Source organism: Bubalus bubalis, chromosome 15, assembly GCF_019923935.1.
Source record: "Bubalus bubalis isolate 160015118507 breed Murrah chromosome 15, NDDB_SH_1, whole genome shotgun sequence".
Classification (NCBI taxonomy): domain Eukaryota; kingdom Metazoa; phylum Chordata; class Mammalia; order Artiodactyla; family Bovidae; genus Bubalus; species Bubalus bubalis.
The window spans coordinates 34729012-34753396 of NC_059171.1; the positions used below are offsets into that span (position 1 = coordinate 34729012).

General features: G+C 41.4%; 1 long non-coding RNA gene across 1 annotated transcript; it reads right to left on the reverse strand.

Annotated features, from left to right (window-relative positions):
* Positions 1-1529: 1529 nt before the first annotated feature.
* Positions 1530-12903, reverse strand: LOC123329462. The gene is made up of 2 exons (XR_006544912.1): positions 12844-12903; positions 1530-1861 (listed from the first exon to the last, which is right to left on the reverse strand). It is a non-coding gene; the product is annotated as an uncharacterized LOC123329462 (long non-coding RNA).
* Positions 12904-24385: the final 11482 nt, after the last annotated feature.

The following is a 24385-nucleotide window of genomic DNA, read 5'->3' on the forward strand; positions in this document are numbered from 1 at the left end:
CTGTAGTGTTGGAGAAGATTCTTGAGAGTCCCTTGGACTGCAAGGAGATCCAACCAGTCCATCCTAAAGGAGATCAGTCCTGGGTGTTCATTGGAAGGACTGATATTGAAGCTGAAACTCCAATACTTTGGCCACCTGATGCAAAGAGCTGACTCATTTGAAAAGACACTGATGCTGGGAAAGATTGAGGGCAGGAGAAGAAGGGAACGACAGAGGATGAGATGGTTGGATGGTATCACTGACTCAATGGACATGGGTTTGTGTGGACTCTGGGAGTTGGTGATGGACAGGGAGGTCTGAGGTGCTGCGGTTCATAGGGTCGCAAAAAGTCGGACATGACTGAGTGACTGAACTGAACTGAACTGAAGGGAATGCTGATGGACATGCGTTTGTCTTATTTTATATCCCTTAATGGACTTCCCTGGCGGCTAAGACGGTGAAGACTCTGCTCACAATGCAGGAGACTCCAGGTTCGATCCCTGGGTTGGGAAGAACCCCTGGAGAAGGGAATGGCAACCCACTCCAGTATTCTTGCCTGGAGAATTCCATGGACAGAGGAGCCTGGTGGGCTATTCACGGGGTCGCAGCGTAATACATGACTGAGTGACTAACAATATCTCTATATCCCATAGTAAAGTATTATAGTTTTCTCCCCATTTCTTGTAAAGTTACTTGAATAAGATCTTTTCTACCTTGATACTTTAAAATGACTAATATCTGAACATGCAGTTGGCCTGACGTAGACTTCCCACCCTGTGACTCTTGATTACTCATGCTTATGTTCCTGGTGGACTGGTTGGGTCTCACTCATCTTTATATTCTCAGCACTGGGTAGGGTGCCTTACACATTGCAGGTGGGCCACAAATGTCTACTGAATGAAGAAATGATAGGGGCATTTATAGGCAGGACATCTGAATTTTAGTACCAAGTATTCCACATAGAGCCCTCTCCTTCCCCCTTTTTTTTTTAAAAATAAGTATTCAGATTATTATATTATTATGGGGAAATAGATGTATAGATTAAAGCAATTCCTGCCATTGTTTGTATTTTCTCCTATAACAACGATAAACACTGCTCGAGCAGTTACATGCTTGGCATTGTGCTAAGAGTTTTGCCCATATTTACCCAATTCACTTTTTTTCCCCTAAAGCCTACTACTAATCACTTAAATAATAGACTTTAGGACTTCCCTGGTGGTCCAGTGGTTAAGACTCCATGCTTCCACTGCAGGCCACATGGGTTCGATCTCCTGGTCACTAGCGACCAGATCCCATGTGCCACACAGTGCTACCAAAAAAATAAATACACTTAAAGAAACAGACTTTAGAGAAGTTTTAGGTTCACAGTAAATGGAGCGAAAAGTACAAAGAGTTCCCCTGTACCCTGTCCCCACCCCAACTATGCATGTGCACATATACACACACACATACAACTCCACAGTTTCCCTCACAATCACTGTCAGATACCAGGATAGGACATTTGTTACAACTGATAAACACATCATTATACACACACATACACACTGACATTTTCATTACTAGCTTTTTTATTTTGAAGGACTGTATAATGTGTCTTGTCTTTCTCATTATAAAATGCAAATAAGCTTTCTTTTCTGAAGGCAAAGAATAAGATCTACTTCTCTTAGTCCCACAAACTCTAATCCTGCCATGGGCAAGACCTGGTATAAGGCTTTTCTAGAACTATCTCAGGAGGCAGGTGGCGGGGTGCTGGTTGTACTTGAACACTGGGTGGACAGCAGGCAACTGGGAATACCAGGCTCCCAAAAGACATTCTTAAAACCAAATAGAAGAGTTGACTCCCATCAGAAAAGAACAATCCAAAGACTGGCCTTTTCTTCCCCTAAAAGAACAAAATGAAAAAAAGAAAAGAAAAAAAAAATCATTAAATCACTGAGGCAATCAGTGCTTTATTGAGAAAATACTGGTGGTCATGTTCCATTCAGAGGTGATATATTGACCAGAAACTGCATTTCTAGAAATCTGTCCTAAGGAATGAAGTAGAGTTGGGTGCCAAAACATGCAAATAATACAAACATCTGTAGCATGCTTACAATGTGCTATGTAGCTCATGTCATCAGTGAGGTTGGTGATGTAATCCTTATTTTATGAGGGAAACTGAGGCTCAAAGTAGGAAATTGCCCCAAGTCACCAATCTATGAAGTAAAGTCCAGATCAACTCAAAATCTATCTGATGACCTTGACTTTTGGGTTCAGCCCGTGTGTGTGTGCGTGTGTGTGTGTGTGTGTGTGTGTTGTGTGTCTGTCCTTGTGTGTGTCTCAAAGTAGGGTTCAGCCTGTGTGTGTGTGTGGGGGGGGATGGTGTGTCTGTCCTTGTGTGTGTTTCAAAGTAGTTTTGTCCTAAGAAACAACGTCAGGGAAATCACTGTTTTGATATCAGTTATATTTCCCCCAAACCAGTCCAAATACATTCCATCTACAATCTTCAGAGAGGCCGGCTCTCTCTTTTATGTTACGGTCACCAGCACCCTGGTTGAAAGGCTAACACTATATGGCCTGAAGGCAGGACTGTGAGTGTAGAGTCCAACAGATCTCAGGGTCTCTCATGGATGGAGGGATTAACCTCCAATACTTTAATAATGGTACTGGATTCCTGGGCTTATCTTATTCCTGGCATCCATGAGCAGTGTATCTTTTAAATTCTTATCAATCACTTATAGGAAACGTCATTCATTACACCACTGTAAGGATTAATGCTGAAGTTGAAGCTCCAATACTTTAGCGACCTGATAAGATGAGCCAACTCACTGGAAAAGACCCTGATATTGGGAAAGACTGAGGGCAGGACAAGAAGGGGGTGACAGAGGATGACATGGGTGGATAGCATCACTGACTCAATGGACATGAGTTTGAGCAAACTCTGAGAGATACTGAAGGACAGAGAAGCCTGGCGTGCTGCAGTCCATGGGTCACAGAGAGTCAGATACAATTTAGTAACTGAACAACAAAAATACTAATTAATACACCCTCTGGTATAGATGTCAATAAGAATACTTTACCAAATAATCTACTCTGAAAATGTTGATCCTTTTCAGGACATCTCAAGTGCCATTTAATTGTCCTTGGGAGATGGCAATAATATACAGAAGTGTACAAAAAAGATCTTAATGACCTGGATAACCATTATGGTGTGATAAGTCACCTAGAGCCAGACATCCTGGAGTGCAAAGACAAGTAGACTTTAGGAAGCATCACTATGAACAAAAATAGTGGAGGTGATGGAATTCCAGCTGAGCTGTTTCAAATCCTAAAAGATGATGCTGTGAAAGTGCTGCACTCAATATGCCAGCAAATGTGGAAAACTCAGCAGTGTCCACAAGACTGGAAAAGGTCAGTTTTCATTCCAATCCCAAAGAAAGGCATTGCCAAAGAATGCTCAAACTACAACACAAGTGCACTCATTTCACATGCTAGCAAGTTAATGCTCAAAATCCTCCAAGCCAGGCTTCAACAGTACATGAACCAAGAACTTCCAGATGTTCAAGCTGGATTCAGAAAAAGCAAAGGAACCAGAGATCAAATTGCCAACATCCGTTGAATCATAGAAAGAACAAGGGAATTCCAGAAAAACATCTACTTCTGCTTCATTTACTACGGTAAAGCCTTTGACCGTGTACATCACAACAAACTGTGGAAAATTCTTCAAGAGATGGGAATACCAGACCATCTTACCTGCCTCCTGAGAAACCTGTGTGCAGGTCAAGAAGCAACAATTAGAACCAGATACGGAACAGACTGGTTCAAAATTGGGGGAAAGGAGTACATCAAGGCTGTATATTGTCACCCTGCTTACTTAACTTGAGAGAGTTGGACACAACTAAGTGACTGAACAAGAACAAAGGATGTGGCTTAGGGATAATTTGCATTATGCTCCAGAGAAAAGCCTACACACAGATGCATGCACACACACACACACACCACAAAATTCTTATATTGCTGTAGCTTAAAATCAATTATCACACAGGCCATAGAGCAGCCTCAGCAAAAAGACACTACTGGTATTTTCATTCCAGTGTTATTACAATAATTAAAAAAATTAAAGTTGAGTAAGAATGGCTTGATTCAAAAAGAAATCCTGACACATTCTTGGATTTCTCAGTGGCAACACTTTGATATTTTGGGCTGTAGAATTCTGTTTTGGGGGACTGTCTTGTGCTTTGAAGGATGTTTAGCAGCAGCCCAGCTTCTAACTCACTAGATGCCAGGAGTACTCCATTTCTCCCCGTTGTGCCCATCAAAAAGCACACTGTAAAATGTCCACTGGGGGCAAAACCATGCTTGGTGGGAATGACTGGTTTACAGGATGGAATACCACGCGCTCAGTTGTGTCTAACTCTTTGTGACCCCACAGAATGTAACCTGCCAGGCTCCTCTGTCCAGGGACTGCTCAGGCAAGACCACTGGAGTGGGGCTGCATTGCCAACTCCAGGGGATTTTTCTGACCGAGGGATCAAACCTGCATCTCCTGCTGACCACTGACCCACTTGGAATGCCATACTATGAAGCTATTAATAATAGCCTGTAAAAAAATTTAATGACCTTGGAAAATGTTCAAAATATTTTTTAGTAAAAAATCAGGATTAAACAAAATAAGTATGCCCCCAATTTATAAAATATAAAACGGATATATGTACTAAAATATAACTACAGCTGATCTTTCTGTACCAAAGATTAGGTTTTCACACGTGCTATCTATTTAATTTCTGAATAACCTTATGAGGTTGGTACCATTATTAACCTCATTTGACAAAGAAACTGAAGCTCAGAGAGGTTAAGAAACTTTGAAAAATAATATCAAAATATTAACTTCAATCCCGTTTGAATAGTAAAATTTGGGTGCTATTTATTTATCTCTTTATTTTTTCCAAGCTGTTCTCAATAAATATTTATTACCTTTTATCAGAAAACATAAAGATATTGTAGAATCACAAACCTTTCTTTTAGAGAACAAAATGCATTTACTGAGTGCTTTCTTACTTTTCACATAATACCTATAGTCTTAGTCTTCTTCCTCTGACTTGACTTTTAAAAAAATTTCTTTTTTCATTGAGAAAATGAAATAATTTTTGAAATTAATTATGTATAATTGACATAAGACATTATATTTGCTTCAGATACACAACATAATGACTTGATATTTGTATATATCAGAAAATGATCACCACAGTAAGTCTAGGTGCAATTTTTTCCTGTGATGAGAACTTTTGCATATATCTACAATGGACTATTATTCAGTCATAAGAACGAACGGAATTCAGCCATTTGCAACAACATGGATGAACCTAGAGGGTATTATGCTTAGTGAAATAAGTCAGACAGAGAAAGACAAATACTCTATGTTACCATTTATATGTGGAATTTAAAAAATAAAACAAATGAATATAATAAAACAGAAACAGATTCACAGGTACAGAGGACAAACTAGTGTCATCAATAAGGAGAGGGATAAGATAGGGATGGAGGATCAGGGATGCAAACTACTATGCATAAAATAAACAAGCAGCAAGGGAAGGACTCATGCTGAAGCTGAAACTCCAGTAGTTTGGCCACCTGATGGGAAGAGTCGATTCATTGGGAAAGGCCCTGAAGTTGGGAAAGATTAAAGGCGGGAGGAGAAGGGGACAACAGAGAATGAGATGGTTGGATGGCATCACCGACGCCATGGACACGAGTTTGAGTAGGCTCCGGAGTTGGTGATGAACAGGGAAGCCTGGCGTGCTGCAGTCCATGCGGTGGCAAAGAGTCGGACACGACTGAGGGACTGAACTGAACTGAAACAAGCAGTAAGGACATATGGTACAGCACACAGAAATAAAACCATTATTTTAAAATAGCTTTAAGTAGAGTACAATCTATTAAAATGTTGAATCACTGATATGCACCTGAAACTAATATATCATCTGGACTTCAATTAAAAAAAGATCTACACTCTTAGCAACTTTCAAATATGCAATACAGTATTATTACTATAGTCACTGTACTGTACCTTGACTTCTTTTTTAATAACATTTTCTTTCTAATTATTTGATCACTTAAACGTGTAATGAAGAATCTTCCCCATGATTCTAGCTCAGATGAATATTTAGTGCTTCAATTTAAAGCCCTGAATCACTGAAATAAAACTTTGATGAAACCCTTCTAGAAAAATAAGGTACCCAGATACTGTGAAACATTTTTTTTTCCTAACTTAAAATTAACTAGAAAACTCAAAAAGTCCCTGTTGAGATCTTTTGAAATATATCAGCCAATATTCCTCTCCTTGGTGAAGAATGTTAACAGGCAGAACAGATAAAAATAGATTTAGTATGCTTTGAGGATGGTGAGTCCTTGAGCCTGTGGAAGCTTAGGTTTTTGATATCCTAAGATCAGGACACAATATTGATGTTTAGGAAAGTAAGACTTTTTGACCACTGGAAGATACTCTTTTTTTTTTTTTTTTTTTTTGCCACTCCACTCGACTTGTGGAATCTTAGTTCCCACTGCTGCTGCTAAGTTGCTTCAGTCATGTCCGACTCTGTGTGACCCCATAGACGGCAACCCACCAGGCTCCCCCGTCACTGGGATTCTCCACGCAAGAACACTGGAGGGGGTTGCCATTTCCTTTTCAAATGCATGAAAGTGAAAAAATAAAGTGAAGTCGCTCAGTCGTGTCTGACTCCTAGCGACCCCATGGACTGCAGCCCACCAGGCCCCTCCGTCCATGGGATTTTCCAGGCAAGAGTACTGGAGTGGGTTGCCATTGCCTAACCCTAACCCTTAGTTCCCACAACAGGGATCAAACCCAGGCCCCTGGCAGTCAAAGTGCAGAGTCCTAACCACTGGACCACCAGGGAATTCCCTGGGAGAAACTTTTATGTTGCTACTTGCTTGTTTGAGGATTACTCAAGTGGCAAACAAAATCAAAATCACAATGAGGTACCACCTCACACTGGTCAGAGTGTCTATCATTAAAAAGTCTACAAATAACAAACGCTAGAGAGGGTCTGGAGAAAAGGGAACCTTCCTACACTGTTGGTTGGGAATGTACATTGGTGCAGCCACTGTGGAGAACAGTATGGTGGTGCCTCAAAAAACTAGAGTTGCCATCCAGAAATCCCACTCCTGGCATATGTCAGGGCAAAAGTATAGTTCAAAAAGATACATGCACCCTATGTTCATGGGCTTCCCTTGTGGTTCAGATCATAAAGAATCTGTCTGCAATGCAAGAGACCTGGGTTAGATCCCTGGGTTGGGAAGATCCCCTGGAGAAGAGGAAGAATACTGGCTACCCACTCCAGTATTCTGGCCTGGAGAATTCCATGGACAGAGGAGCCTGGCAGGTTACAGTCCACGGGGTCACAAATAATCGGACACGACTGAGCGACTTTCACTATGTTCATGGCAGCACAATTAACAATAGCCCAGGAGAAGGCAATGGCACCCCACTCCAGTACTCTTGCCTGGAAAACCCATGGATGGAGGAGCCTGGTAGGCTGCAGTCCATGGGGTCGCAAAGAGTCGGACCTGATTGAGCGACATCACTTTCGCTTTTCACTTTCATGCATTGGAGAAGGAAATGGCAACGCACTCCAGTGTTCTTGCCTGGAGAATCCCAGGGACGGGGGAGCCTCGTGGGCTGCTGTCTATGGGGTCGCACAGAGTCGGACACGACTGAAGCGACTTAGCAGCAGCAGCAGACATGGAAACAACCTACATATTCACTGACAGATGAATGGATAAAGACGATGTGAGACACACACACACACACACACACACACACACATGAGAATAGTACTTAGTCACACAAAAAATGAAATGCCATTTGCAACTAAATGGATGGAACTATAGACCATCATATGATGTGAAGTAAAACAGAAAGATAGCGTAGGATATCATTTACATGTGGAATCTAAAATATGACACAAATGAATCTATGAAACAGAAACAGACTCACTGATATAGACTTGCGGTTGCCAAGGGGACAGTGGTGGGGAAGTGTTGCATTGGGATTAGCAGATGCAAACTATTATACACAGACTGAATACACAACATGGTCTTATTGTATAGCACAGGGAACTACATTCAGTCCTGTAATAAACCATAATGGAAAATAATATGAATTATATATAATTAATATATAAGTGAATTACTCTGCTGTCCACCAGAAACTAACACAACATTGTAAATCAATTATACTTCAATAAAAAAAAATGGCAAACACAGTTGGTTTCTGATCACTAATGAAAGCATTTTTTGTGTGTTGGTTATTTATGTTACCCTCTTGGCTGGGTAGAAAGAAGTCTTCATGACTGGCCTCTACTTACTCATCTGGCCTTGACTTTTCTTCACAATTCTTCTAAGTTCTCGACCCTCATTCAGTTTGTATTAGTTTCCCCCTCTCTATATTTTCCTAGAACTCAGTGAGCTACCATGAGAGATTTCTCATAGAGCTATAGGTGGAAACTTTTAAAAAATCTTCATAAGTTGCCTCTTTATGGAAGGAGATGTGGGTCTAGTGATGGCTGCTGCTGCTGCTGCTGCTAAGTCGCTTCAGTCGTGTCCGACTCTGTGCGACCCCATAGACGGCAGCCCACCAGGCTCCCCCATCCCTGGGATTCTCCAGGCAAGAACACTGGAGTGGGCTTGCCATTTCCTTCTCCAATGCATGAAAGTGAAAAGTGAAAGTGAAGTCGCTGAGTCTTGTCCGACTCTTAGCAACCCCATGGACTGCGGCCCACCAGGCTCCTCCATCCATGAGATTTTCCAGGCAAGAGTGCTGGAGTGGGGTGCCATTGCCTTCTCCAAGTGATGACTAGGTATCACTACTGAGTAGTAAACATCACCCAAAGCTCACGCTGTTTTTCATGTATTTTTTAATACAATATGATATTTGACTCTAAGCTTCAAAGTCAAGTTCCAACTTATGGAACATTCAGTCCCACTTTCCAGTCCCCATTCCAACACATTCACTAGGAAGGTATTTCTCAATAATAATCATCAAACAAATACACAATTTTCACATGTGTATTGGGCCCTTGTCTAACATTCTCTTTATCCAGGTCCTCTTTCTTTGGAGTCAGTCAATAAGAAAATAGAAGTTAGGTATACCAACCAAGATAGCATATTGAAAAGCAGAGACATTACTTTGCCAACAAAGGTCCGTCTAGTCAAGGCTATGGTTTTTCCAATGGTCATGTATGGATGTGAGAATTGGACTGTGAAGAAAGCTGAGTGCCGAAGAATTGATGCTTTTGAACTGTGGTGTTGGAAAAGACTCTTGAGAGTCCCTTGGACTGCAAGGAGATCCAACCAGTCCATTCTGAAGGAGATCAGCCCTGGGATGTTTTTGGAAGGAATGATGCTAAAGCTGAAACTCCAGTCCTTTGGCCACCTCATGCGAAGAGTTGACTCATTGGAAAAGACTCTGATGCTGAGGAGAAGGGACAACAGAGGATGAGATGGCTGGATGGCATCACTGGCTCGATGGACATGAGTCTGAGAGAACTCCAGGAGTTGGTGATGGACAGGGAGGCCTGGCGTGCTGCGATTCATAGGGTCGCAAAGAGTCGGACACGACTGAGCGACTGAACTGAACTGATACAATTTTAACCAAAGGTGCTTTAAAACGGGCAACCACAGACAGAAGAGCTAGACTCAATAATACCCATGTCACTATAATATGTCTGAGAAACTTAGAATTGATTAGGTATTCTCAAGTTGGTTTCTGCCTCTAAAACAAAACTTTTATCACAGCCAGGAAAGTTATAAGGGGTTTACAATATTGAGAGCCTTGGACCATCTTTGTCCATCACGTGGTCCCTTCTTTCCTACCCCTCATCCCCTCTGCTAGATGCAGAACTCTGGAGCCATCTTTGTGTGTGTGATGGGAATGAGAAGATAAGTTGGGGATTGAGAAAGGAGGATTAGCTTAGTATACTCATGTGTTTTGAAATGTATATTCTATAGAGATTTAAAAAATCAAATCAAAATGCTCAAGTGTGTGTGCTAGTCATTCATTGGAAATTATCTGCTAAAAGATGTTAGGTTAAAAATTAGCAAAGTGAATAACTGTTCAATCTATTAAATTAACATAGTAATGCACATACTAATGCATTTTGCTAGTAGAACAATTTAACAATTTAAAACCTAAACTATTATTAATGTCATGTATATTTTCTTTTACAACGTTAGTTTATCTAACGATTATTCTGCATGCTTATATATCACCCTTTACAAAACACCTCTAGTGAATGCTATCACAGGTGGAAGTTAGTTATTCAGTAGAACTCAGGCTGGATGCAATAGGCTTGGAAGATTAACAGCTTTGCAGCTAGAATTCCTAGTTCAAGTCCCAGCTTTGACCCCTGTCATATTTATTACCCAAGTTACTTAGTGATCTTAAGCTTCAGTTTTCATTTCCCTAAGAGGAACACAATATAATTGTCTACCTTATAAGGGTTATTGAGAGACTAAATGATACATGTGAAGATTTCGGCACAGTGCCCAACATACAGCAGAAGTTTAATACATGACAATGATACTGCTGAAAAAAGAGCAGCAGGAAGGCGAGCTAGGGCCAGGAAGATATGGATCATGGTGGTACCATTAAGAAAAATTGGAAACACAGAAAGAGGGCTTGGCTGATCCAGAATGAGGTTGATAAAAGCATATGATAGTCATGATCTGGTATGTGAGGTGGTAAAAGTAAGTTTTAGGAAATGGCATGTTAAGTTAACTCCCATTAGCCTGGGGAGAGGCTGCAATGTCTTTTTGTGGACAGCAGGGGGCCCCCAGGTACTGGAAAGCAGCAAGCAAGGCTCCTTTTTTTTTTTGTACTTTGCTTAGTTTTCTTATTGCTGGCAAAAGCTAAGACCTAGCCTCATTTGGTGTCATGGTTTAAAAGACAGGGACTAGAGAGGTGCAGCGCAAGCCATGGGACACCAAGGATAGCCAGTGACCTCCAGAAGCTATAAGAAGAAACAGCTAGAAGAAGCAATCTTTCCTTAGATTCTGGAGGGATCCCGGCAGGGCTGACACTTTGATTTGGGACTTCTGGCCTCTAGAACTGTGGGAGGATAAATCACAGTCTGTGGTGATCTGGCTGTCGTAGGAAACTAACACACCTTCCTTTGTAGGAGAAGACCTGCATGCTGTGTGACATCTCCAAGGTCACAGAGTCAACGGGTAGCCAATCTCGCATTCCATCTTGCCTTTTAACTGTTCTTTAAGAATTTTATTTTTCTTAAAGAGATGGGAATACCAGACCACCTTACCTGTCTCCTGAGAAACCTGTATGTAGGTCAAGAAGCAACAGAATCAGACATGGAACAACCAACTGGTTCAAAACTGGGAAAGGAATATGTCAAGGCTGTATATTGTCACTATGCTTATTTAACTTATATGCAGAGTACATCATGCGAAATACCAGGCTGGATGAATCACAAGCTGGAATCAAGACTGCTGGGAAAAATATAGGTATCAATCATCTCAGATAGACAGATGATACTACTCAAATGGCAGAAAGTGAGGAGGAACCAAACAGCCTCTTGATAAAGGTGAAAGAGGAGAGTGAAAAACCTGGCTTGAAACTCAACATTAAACAGTCTAAGGTCATGCATCTCGTTCCATCACTTCATGGCAAACAGAAGGGTAAAAAGTGGAAGCAGTGACAGATTTTCTTGGGCTCCAAAATCACTGCAGGTGGTGGCTGCAGCCATGAAAAAAGACACTTGCTCCATGAAAGGAAGGCTAGGACAAACGTAGATAGCATATTCAAAAGCGAAGACATCTCTTTGCTGACAAAGGTCCAAATAGTCAAAGCTACAGTGTTTCCAGTAGTTGTATGGATTTGAGAGTTGGACCATAAAGAAGGCTGAGAGCTGAAGAATTGATGCTTTTGAACTGTTATGCTGGTGAAGATTCTTGAGAGTCCCTTGGACTGCAAGGTAATCAAACCAGTCAATCTTAGAGGAAATCAACCCTGAATAGTCACTGGAAGGACCGTTGCTGAAGCTCTAATACTTTGGTCACCTGATGCAAAGAGCCAACTCACTGGAAAAATCCCTCATGCTGGGGAAGACTTTCGGCAAAAGGAGAAAGGAGAAGGGGGCGGCAAAGAATTAGATGGTTAGATATCATCACGGACTCAATGGACATGAATTTAAGCAAACTTTGGGAGACAGTAGAGAACAGAGGAACCTGGCCTGCTACAGTCCATGGGATTACAAAGAGTTGGACACAATTTAGCAAGTGAGCAACAATACCAAAAACCTCATCAAGTTGTATACAGCTTTCTGTATGTGAATCATACCTCAATAAAATGTTATTTTTGTTTCTTTGTTTTAGATAAAAGAAAACAGTTTAAAATCAGTACAAGCTTATGCCATATAGCACAGGGAACTCACCTTGGTGCTCAGTCATAACCTAGCGAGGTGGGATAGGGGTGGGATGGGAAGGAGGTCTAAGAGAGAGGGGATATATGTATACGTATAGCGGATTCATGCTGTAGTACAGCAGAAACTAACACAACATTGTAAAGCACTTACACTCCAATTAAAAATAAATATATCAAAGACAAATTACCCAATAGAAAAAGAGACATTTCAAAGATAAGAAGAGACAATTCACAGAAAACTCAACATAAAAAAAAGTACAAGTTTAAAATAACAAACACTTATTATCTCAAGATTTCTGTGTTCAGGAATCTGGTGTAACTCAGCTGGGTTTTCTGCCTCAAGGTGCATGAGGATGCAGTCAAGGTGCTGGATGGGGCTGCAGTCATCTGAAGGCTTGGCCAAGCGAGGATTTTCATTCAGGCTCACTCACATGGTTGTGTCAAGTTTAAGTCTCTCGTGGGCTGATGGACAGAGGGCTCATTGCTGTCCTCCAGCCCTTGCTTCATGGCTTCTCACAAGTCAGCTCATGGCATAGCAACGCGCTTTCTTCAGAAGAAGCAAGCAAGGAAGTACAAAAGACTGAGCAAGGTCAAACTCAGTCTTTCTATAACCTAATCTGACATTTCATTTCAAGAGGCCAGTCAGTGGTAAAGAATCCTCCTGCAATGCAGGAGGCGTATGTTCGATCCCTGGGTCAGGAAGACCCCCTGGAGGAGGGCATGACAACCCACTCCAGTATTCTTGCCAGGAGTATCCCATGGACAGAGGAACCTGGTGGGCTACCATCCATGGGGTCGCAAAAAGTCAGACATGACTGAAGCAACTGAGCATGAACAGAATCTAAGAAGTGACATCCCATTTCAAGGGGCCAGTGTGGCACTATTGGTAAAGAACCTGCCTACCAGTGCAGGAGATGTAAGACCCTTGGGTTCAATCCCTGGGTCAGGAAGATCCCCTGGAGGATGGCACGGCAACCCACTCCAGTATTCTTGCCTGGAAAATCCCATGGACAGAGGAGCCTGATAGGCTGTAGTCCAGTGGGTTGCAAAAAGTCGGACACGACTGAAGCGACTTAGCACCAAGCATGCACACCCCCAAATACTAAAAATGTTTCTGACAATTACCAGCATTTCAATTTAAATCTGTGTCATCAGTCACAAAAAGCATGCATTTGCTAGCTTATTTCTTCTGCTTGGGCGTTCTCTGAACAGTGTTTTCTGTGTGCACTCAGTTGCTCAGTTGTGTCTGACTCTTTGTGACCCCATGGACTGTAGCCCATCAAGTTCCTGTCTATGGGGTTCTCCAAGCAAGAATACTGGAGGGGTTGCCATTTGCTCCTCCAGGGGATCTTCCTGACTCAGGATTGAACTGGTATCTCCTGTGTCTTCTGCATTGGCAGGCGGACTCTTTTACCACTGAGCCATCTGGTAAGCGCACTGCACTAAATACGCTTCAACGAACATGTTGGTTGATTGAATAACATTTAAATTTCAATGGAAAGTTCAATCTTAAAAGAAGGTAATAATATTCTCCAGCAGATTTTGCTTCCTGAGTACTTCCTGGGTATTTATAACTATTCTGAAAATTGAAATTACCGAAGAAAATAGTTAACTCGTGTATCTTATGTAAAAATATATCTATTGGAATGGGTATCAAAGTTGCTGTTGGACAAATTTGACATTTATTCTATTGCTCAAAACTCTTGAATATCATAGTACATAAAAGGCAGAAAAATGTCATAAGTTTTCTAGTTCCTGTATTTTTCTGGTGTCATGTTTACCTGAATCTTAAAAGAAGGTTGTAATTGAAATGTCTTCAAGAAACAAAGCCTGAAGAGAAGATAAATAGTCAAAATTATATTAAAATAACATACCCCTTTTATATTTGGTGTGGAAATGAAGCTGTGATGCTCTACTCAGACTATAAAGTGACAGTCTAAAATTACAGTGCCTTGTATATCTGCTTCTATATACTCTCTGTCAATAAAAAAGTTACTGTTATCTATATTTCACACGTAACTCATAACTCATTTAACCTAATAAAAGAGGAAGTGTTTTTGAACAGTTACTAGACATTTTTTGTACCTCCCAACAACTAGATTTTTCCTGTTTGAGGCAAATACGCTTCTGCACATCTCTGCTCAGAAACGATTCAGCCAAAACTCCCAGTCCTCTGGATGCTTACATCTGCATTCTACTTTTAGAAAAAGGAAATAAAGCAAAAGGATAATCAGATATCAAGGCTTTCGAAAAAGAAAATACACTCATCTTCTTGGATTTCTACATTTGTTTAGTTCTCACTCAAACTATATAGCCACAGTAGGCCAGCTTCCCCTCTAGCCATGATTATCTTTTTTTCTACGACTCAGGGAGTTGCCTGCCCAGGGATAGTGCTGGAAAACAGAAGAGGGTTGATTGTGTGACACCATCGACAGATTTCGCTCACACATCACAAGTGCCCCATCTGTTCACGGTTCATTGGCTGAAGCTAGTCCTATGGCCAAGCCTGAAGTCGCCGTAGTGTAGAAATATAATCTTTCCATTGCAAGAAGCAGAGAATACTGTGAGCAATAAAACTCACCAAACACACTTAGAAGATGCGAATGAGATGATTATACTGATGCCAGGTGATCACTGACAGATTAAAATGGTCATCCAACCCATCAGAATGGACTGTGTCCAGGCTGAATTCACTCTTGTAGTTCAGATTTGACTCAGCTTCCCTTGCAACTCTAATACCAATTCTCTTGTATCTTTCAGAATCCCGGCACTGTGATTTTTGCTGATGTAATGTTCAGAAACATGCCTCTACGTCAAGAACCCCATCACATCCCTCATGTGAGAAGTACGGATAACATATACGAAGGGCCATAAATGGTTCAGTGGGCTCCTGTGTGCTGTAGTTAATCTCCTTAGTAACTGAGTGAAGAGGGAAAGATTATTTTCTTTTTACTTGTGAACAAATTGACCCAGAGAGCTTACACAAAGTCAAATGGCCAGCAAGGGGTGAAGCTGGGATCTGAAGCCAACATTTTGACCCCAAGGTTCTGGCAAATAAAGGAAGAAAGATAGTGACTACATTCCAGACATTCCACAACCAAAAAGAAATTTTTGGCAACTATTAGTTAGCCAGGAAACAGAATGACCATGTTCCCCACAGGCTCTCAAGTGATTCAAATCACTAACCTGTTCACTGAAATAAATTACAAAATATTTATTTTAAGGCTTATAAGGAAAGTCTCCTTTCTCTGAAGCCTAGAAAATATGTTTCTTTTTTGCACAGAACACTTGATAGAGAAATATTTGTTCCTTTTTGTACAGAACACTTGAGGACATTCTGTTTGCAGTGGGAACACAGAGAACCCATTGCTTAAAAGAATAATTGTTCAGAGTGGATGGTTGAAGATGAAGCGAAGAAGTGAAATTAGAGCTAAAGGTTTTCAAGGTACAGATAAAGAACACATAGAAGAACTGGGATCCAGGCTTCCCAGGGAACAGCGATTAGGCAGGGAAACAAAGTAGAAATGAGTTGCAACAAAGGTGGGTATTAACTGGTGAATTTACGTAAAAGGATTTAGAGAGGAGCCTAGAATTTTGCATAAGGAATTTCTGACTTTTATTTTGTTGCTGTTCTGTATGAATTAGGAGGATGACATATGTATTCAAGGTTTCCCAGGTGGCACTAGTGGTAAAGAATCTGCCTGCCAATGCAATGGCACCCACTCCAGTACTCTTACCTGGAAAATCCTATGGACGAAGGAGCCTGGCAGGCTGCAGTCCATGGGGTCGCTGAGGGTCAGACATGACTGAGCGACTTCACTTTCACTTTTCACTTTTCATGCATTGGAGAAGGAAATGGCAACCCACTCCAGTGTTCTTGCCTGGAGAATCCCAGGGACGGGGGAGCCTGGTGGGCTGCCGTCTACGGGGTCGCACAGAGTCCGACACGACTGAAGTGACTTAGCAGCAGCAGCCAATCCAGTAGGACCTAACAGATACAGGTTCGATCGCTGGGTTGGGATGATCCCCTGGAGAAGGAAGTGGCAACCCACTCCAGTATTCTCACCTGGAGAATCCTATGGACAGAGAAGGCTGGCGGGCTACAGTCCATGGGGTCGTGAAGAGTCGGACAAGACTGAGCACACACACACACACACGCACGTGCGCGCGCGTGCGCACGCACACACACACACACACACACACACACACACACATACATATGTGCATTCAACCTCCTTCTGCTGTTCAAAAGGACTGAGAGAAGGTGGCCTTGCTAAACACAGGGAGGAAGCAGGATGGCACTTAGGCTAGGGAAGAACTGGTTTAAGTAATTGGAATAAAAGAAATTCAAAGTTCTAACCTTCTTTAGCAGATTTTAAATGATTCTGTAACTGTATATTGCCTGATACAGAAAAAAGAAAAGAGCAAAACCCTTGGAGACACAAAGATTTGGTATCAAATCTTACCTCAGCCATTTCCTTTGTCTACTATATGACCTTAAGCAAGTCTCTTACTTTATTTGAACTCCAGTTTCCCATACAAAAAACAGACCAAAACAAACCTAACATGGGATTTTTGTGAAGATTAAGTAAACTGTATACTATTTATATCTGTGCCTATATTTATCTGTATATCTATAAATATATCTGTATCTGTACCTGTGTCCACATCTATATCTATATACTACTTAAGAGGTGCTCTATGAATGTTAATTGCTTTCTGCCTTGCTGTATTCATCAATTTACTAATGCATTTAACCAATATTTAAGTGTTTGTTTCATGCTAGCATTGTGATAGTTTCTGAAGATGATGAAAAGGTGATGAAGACAGAGACACAGTCCTTAGGAAGCTAGAGGAGAAATAGATATATAGACCACATGATTCCAGACATCACATGGTTTCAAAAAGTTAGCTGAGACTTCTAGGTTCAGGCACTGTCAGCTGGATAGACTTGGGATTGCTGTCATGACCTGTCACTGCATCATGCAATCTATATTGCACAAATGCACTGAAGAAATATGCTACAAGGACAGGAACTATTTTTCTTTTCATCAGAGGATGCTGTGCTCTTTTTAAGCAGGCCTGATATATCAATTTGGAGTCATTCTGGAGAATATCATAAACTGACGTGATTACTTCACATTTGTTTTAGCTCTCTGCTTGGTCTACTCAACTCCTTCTGCCTTATTTCTCTCCCCTTCATCCTTCTCTTTGTTCCGATGCCCTCTGTTTCTTTCTCTCCCTTCTTTTCATTCATCTAACAAACTTTTACACAGTGCCTACATTTCTCATGCTAGTAAGGTTATGCTCAAAATCCTTCAAGCTAGGCTTCAGAAGTACATGAACCGAGAACTTAACAGTTGTACAAGCTGGGTTCAGAAAAGGCAGAAAAACCAGAGACCAAACTGCCAACATTCATTGGCTCACAGAGAAAGCAAGGGAATTTCAGAAAAAACATCTACTTCTGCTTCACTGACTACATGAAAGCCTTTGATCATGTGGATCACAACAAACTGTGGAAAATTCTTAAAGAGATGGGAATACCAGACTTGTCTCCTAAGAAACTGGTACACGGGTCAAGAAGCAACAGTTAGAACCTTACATGGAACATAGAACTGGTTCCAAATTGGGAAAGGAGTACAACAAGACTGTATACTGTCACCCTGTTTATTTAACTTATATGCAGAGTACATCAAGCAAAATGCCAGGTTGGATGAAGCACAAGCTGGAATCAAAATTACCAGGAGAAATATTAACAACCTCAGATATGCAGATTATACCACTCTAATGGCAGAAATCAAAGAGGAACTAAACAGCCTCTTGATGAGGGTCAAGGAAGAAAGTAAAAAACCTGGCTTAAAATTCAATATTCAAAAAACTAAGATCATGGTATCTGGTTCCATCATTTCATGGTAAACAGATGGGGAAAAGTGGAAGCAGTGATAGATTTTATTTCCTTGGGCTCCAAAATCACTATGGATGGTGACTGGAGCCATGAAATTAAAAGATGCCTGCTCCTTAGAAGGAAAGCTATGACAAACCTAGACAGTGTATTAAAAGGCAGAGCCATCCCTTTGCCTACAAAGATTCATGTAATCAAAGCTATGGTTTTTCCAGTAGTCACATACAGATGTGACAGTTGGACCATAGAGAAGGCTGAGCACCGAAGAATGGATGCTTTCAAACTGTGGCACTGGAGAAGACTCTTGAGAGTCCCTTGGACTGCAAGATCAAGCCAGTCAATCCTAAAGGAAATCATCCCTTAATATTCACTGGAAGGACTGATGTTGAAACTGAAGCTCCAATACTTTGACCACCTGATGCAAAGAGCAGACTCACTGGAAAAGATCCTGATGCTGGGAAAGTTTGAGGGCAGGAGGAAAAGGGGGTGACAGAGGATGAGATGGCTGGATGGCATCACTGACTCAATGGACATGAGTTTGAGCAAACTGGGAGATAGTGAAGGACAGGAAAGCCTAGTGTGCTGCAGTCCATGGGATCGCAAAGAGCTGGACATGACTTAGCAACTGAACAACTAAATGCCAGATGTCATTTTAGGTATTGAGGTTAACAAAAGAAAGTACCTATTCTCATGCAGATCATATTAGCAGACAGTAGACATTACATGAGAAAACAATAAATGTATGACAGTTGGTACAGGTATTCAGCAACACAAAGCAGGGCAAAGACCCAGAGAATGACAGGAATAGAGGCGTGTACATATGCTAATTTAGATCAAGGAAGGTTTCTCTGATGAAGTGACATTTGGGCAGAGACCCAAACCCAGTAAGGGAACTAGCCATTCACGTATATGGAAGAAGAGACTCCTAGGAAGAAACAATAACGAAGCAAAGGCCCTGAAGTCAGAACAGTAAAGCAGACAGGGTGGCAGGATGGAGTAAGCAAAGGAGAGAGGGAGGATATGAGATGAACTAAAAGAGTTTCAGTGTGACTCTGGATATATTGCAAGGTAGGGCCTACAACATATGCTGATGAATTTCAGGCAGGGAGAAAGAGGGAGGAAAAAAAACGTGTGGGTGCTTCCCAGGTTTATGGTTTGGGTAACTGACAGAACAGAATTTCCATTTACTGAGTTGGGGGTGGGGGTACTTCAGCCTGAGCTGTTTCCTTCGGTATTTCTAATAGCCAAAGGCTCCTCTGATAGCTCAGCTGGTACAGAAACTGCCTGCAATGCAGGAGACCCGGCTGCGATTCCGGGTCGAGAAGATCCACTGGAGAAGGGATAGGCTACCCACTCCAGTATTCTTGGGCTTCCCTCATGGCTCAGCTGGTAAAGAATCTGACTGCAAAGCAGGAGACCTGGGTTCGATCCCTGGGTTGGGAAGATCCCCTGGAGAAGGGAAAGGTTACCCACTCCAGTATTCTGGCCTGGAGAATTCCATGAAATGTGTAGTCCACTGGGTCACAGAGTCTGATGCGACTTTCACTTCACTTCAGGTTGGCTACTAACAGATTCTCCTAATTTTCTCTATGTCAAAACACATTTATATTTTCTTTGAAGGCTATTTTTGCTGGATACAGAAATCTATGTTAATTTTTTTTCTTCTGAATCTAAAAAAACATTGTTCTAATATCTTCTGGCCTTCATTTTCTTTCCTGACAGGAAGTCAGGAAAAACCACTTGATGGTTGTTTACATATGTGGATATTTTTTTTTTCCTGGCAGAGTAAAAACATGTCTGCAAATTTTTTGATACTCCTTACTTCAAAACATGGAACCTAATCCCCCACCACTTAAAAGGGGTCCAGATTTAGATACCTGGTTCTAGTAAACAGAATGTGGTGATGCTGTGTGATTTCCAAGATTAGATCATAAAATAGAACACATATACAGAGCTTCCATCTGACGGTCTCTTTCTCTGTCTTGTTCTGAGGTAGGCTGGCCACTACATCATAAGGACACTCAAGCAGTCCTGGTGAAGGATGCACATAGAGAGGAACCGAGGGGCTTCCCTGGGGGCCCAGGGGTAAAGAATTCACCTGCCAAAGCAAAAGACACAGTTTCAATCCCTGGTCCAGGAAGATCCCACATAACTCGGAGCAACTAAGCCCCAGAGCCACAACTGCTGGATCCATATGCCACAACTCCTGAAGCCTGCACACTCTAGAGTCCATGCTCCACAAGAGAGGTCACCACCGTGAGAGGCCAGTGCATCGCACCTAGAGAGTAGTCTCCACTCTCTACAACTACAGAAAAAACCCGCTCAGCAACGAACACCTAGCACAGCCAAAAATAAACAAATTTTTTTTTTTTTTAAAGAGAGGAACTGAGGCTTCCTACCAAACACCAGCACCAACTGCCAGCTATGTGAATGATCCACCTTGCATGTAGTCCCTATAGCTCCAATCACACCCAACTTTAGATGACTATAGTTCTGGCTGACATTTGACTGCAATATCACAAAAGTCCCAGATTGTTACCTAAGCTGTTCCCAAATTCTTGCCCACGGAAACCATAAGACATGATGTTTATTGTTGTTGTTAACCACTAAATTTTGGGATAATTTGTTATGCAGCAATGAATAATCCATCTCCTAACTCAAATGTCTCTGCATGCTATATTTACTCTGATTTATCAATGCTTTAATTCACTTTATTTGTATAAAAGAAAAAAATACTGTAAAATTCAACATTAAAATGCACCAACAACTAATCTCAAAAATATACAAGCAACACCTGCAGCTCAATTCCAGAAAAATAAACAACCCAATCAAAAAAATTTCTCCAAAGAAGACATACAGATGGCCAACAAACACATGAAAAGATGCTCAACATCATTCATTATTAGAGAAATGCAAATCAAAACCACAATGAGGTACCATTTCACGCCTGTCAGAATGGCTGCGATCCAAAAGTCTACAAGCAATAAATGCTGGAGAGGGTGTGGAGAAAAGGGAACCCTCTTACACTGTTGGTGGGAATGCAAACTAGTACAGCCACTATGGAGAACAGTGTGGAGAGTCCTTAAAAAACTGGAAATAGAACTGCCTTATGACCCAGCAATCCCACTGCTGGGCATACACACCGAGGAAACCAGAATTGAAAGAGACACATGTACCCCAATGTTCATCGCAGCACTGTTTATAATAGCCAGGACATGGAAGCAACCTAGATGCCCATCAGCAGATGAATGGATGAGAAAGCTGTGGTACATATACACAATGGAGTATTACTCAGCCATTAAAAAGAATACATTTGAATCAGTTCTAATGAGGTGGATGAAACTGGAGCCGATTATACAGAGTGAAGCCAGAAGGAAAAACACCAATAAAGTATACTAACGCATATATATGGAATTTAGAAAGATGGTAACAATAACTCTGTATGCGAGACACAGATGTATAGAACAGTCTTTTGGACTCTGTGGGAGAGGGAGGGTGGGATGATTTAGGAGAATGGCATTGAAACATGTATAATATCATATAGGAAACAAATCACCAGTCCAGGTTCGATGCAGGATACAGGATGTGTGGGGCTGGTGCACTGGGATGACCCAGAGGGATGGTACGGGGAGGGAGGTGGGTGGGGGGTTCAGGATGGGGAACATGTGTACACCCGTGGCGGATTCATGTTGATGTATGGCAAAACCAATACAATATTGTAAAGTAATTAGCCTCCAATTAAAATAAATAAATTTAAATTTAAAAAAATGCGCCAAAATGCACCACACTTAAAAATATCTATCTATGGAGAAAATTATTAATTTGTGGTAAAACTAGCCTTCTAAAACACCATTTTGTCTTACTGATTTACTTTCACAGCTTGAACACTCTAATACTTGGTATATAATAAGATACTGAATAAATACTGCTGATGAATGAATGGATGCATTTGTTCCTTCAGGTTTTAAGCTTCTAGAGGACAAAAACTGTGTTTTATTTCCCTTTTTATCCCGTATGAAACAATGCTTAACTGAACATGCTCCATTCACTATTTGTTGAATTAAATCAAACTTAGCTGAAATCCTTGTTGAAGAAAATGATCTAGAAGCAGAACTGAAAAATTATGGCAGAAAACTAATTTTAAACATTTATACTGCATGTTGACGGGTGCTGGTTTTTAAGCCTCATCACCTATCACATACATGCAATAAAAACTACACAAAAATAAAGAAACCCCTAAATCTCTAAATTTATATTCAGTTGGTTCATAGTAGACCATATGGATTTTCATAATTTCCACCAATAGAACATGTCCTCAAATGTTTCTAGAGAATCTTGATAGAACAATATACAATGATAGATATATGGATGTTCAGGTCGTAAACTACTGAAACGTGTTGAAATTGGCAGATTATCTGCAGAAGCAGTAACCTGCATTCCACTTTATCCAGTTATAGCCTTAATTCATTTCTGTAGAGTTGAATTTTACGAGCAGAGGGAATTTTCACATTCAGTCATGCAACATGTAAACTGAGCAATGTCTTTCCTCTTTTGGAGGTAGTGTGTATCCAAGGTGTGTCTCGGTGGCTTAGAATACAAGCTAGACTTTTTCAGTGCAAATCCCAGCCCTACCACTTACTACTTTGGTGATCTTTGCCTTACTAAGTCAATTCAGTCGTGTCCGACTCTTTGTGACCCTACAGACCATAGCCCAGGTTCCTCTGTCCATGGGATTCTCCAGGCAAGAATACTGGAGAGGTCTGCAGTGCCCTCCTCCAGGGAATCTTCCCAACTCAGGGATCGAAAACGTGTCTCTTACATCTGCCTTGGCAGGCAGGTTCTTTACCACTAGTACCACCTGGGAAAACTTACAGCTTAACAACTGCCTTAGTTTTCTCACCTGTGAAACAGAGAAACTAAGAGTACCTTTCTCACAGGGTTACTGTGAAGATAAAATGGGTAGGGCCTGACACATAGTAAATGCTAATAGCAGTTAGCTCTTACTGCCCTCAATGCCAATCACGAACTTGGAACAGTTTGTGGGAATTGTGGGTAACCTGTAAATCTTTATTAAATGATTAATTCTGAGAGTACTATATAGATATTTCTGCCCCTTTTGTGTGTGTGTGTGTGGGGGGAAGGTATTTGCATTCTATGATCACATAAAACTTTTAATTGTTTATTCCTTTTTATAAATTCTTCATTAGACCCCAAAGAGGCAGCTGATTACGTTCAATGAAAGAGGATATACAAGTAGTATTGGCACATGATTACACTGAATTGGGATTTAGAAAATAACACACTTTGGAGTAAAGGACTTTGCCGTTGTTCAGTCGCTCAGTTGTATCAGACTCTTTTCGACCACGTGGACCGCATCACGCCAGGTATACTTTTCATTATAACCCCTTCATAATGTGAAAGTGGCAGAATGGTCTCAAGTATAGAAAAGAACATGGAGTTTCAGAAACTAAGTGTCTTCTACATTGTTGGGCTTGTGGAAACAAGTGTGTGTGTACTCAGTTGTTTCCGACTCTTTGGGACCCCATGGCCTGCAGCCTGCTAGGGTCCTCCGTCTTTGGAATTTCCCAGGCACTGGAATGGGTTGCCATTTCCTACTCCAGGGGATCTTCCTGACCCAGGGATCAACCTACACTGGCAGGTGGGTTCTTTACCAGCTAAGCCGCCAGGGAAGCCTTGTGGGGTCCCACAAGCCTGGAATTGTGGAAAGATTATTCTAACTTGCCAATAGGGCCAAGCTTCTCCCACTAGGCTGTCTTAGGAATGTCTGGGATGGCTAAGGGGTCTAATTAAACTTTATATCCTCAACACCTGTCACAATGCCTGGCCGTCAGTAGAAAGCCAGAGAAAAATATTTTAAAGGGCTTCTGAAATATTAAACAATCAAAGCAACCCGGGTCTCAGACGTTCCATCCGGACCTCACTTTCACCTACCTGGGTGGACTTCAGTCTCTCCTTGGAATGACACTCAAGGAGCGAGAAAAAGGGATCCAGTTGAAAACTCTTCTCGGGGTCATGGGAACATACTTCCTTCGGTTGCTAAGGAGGGTAGG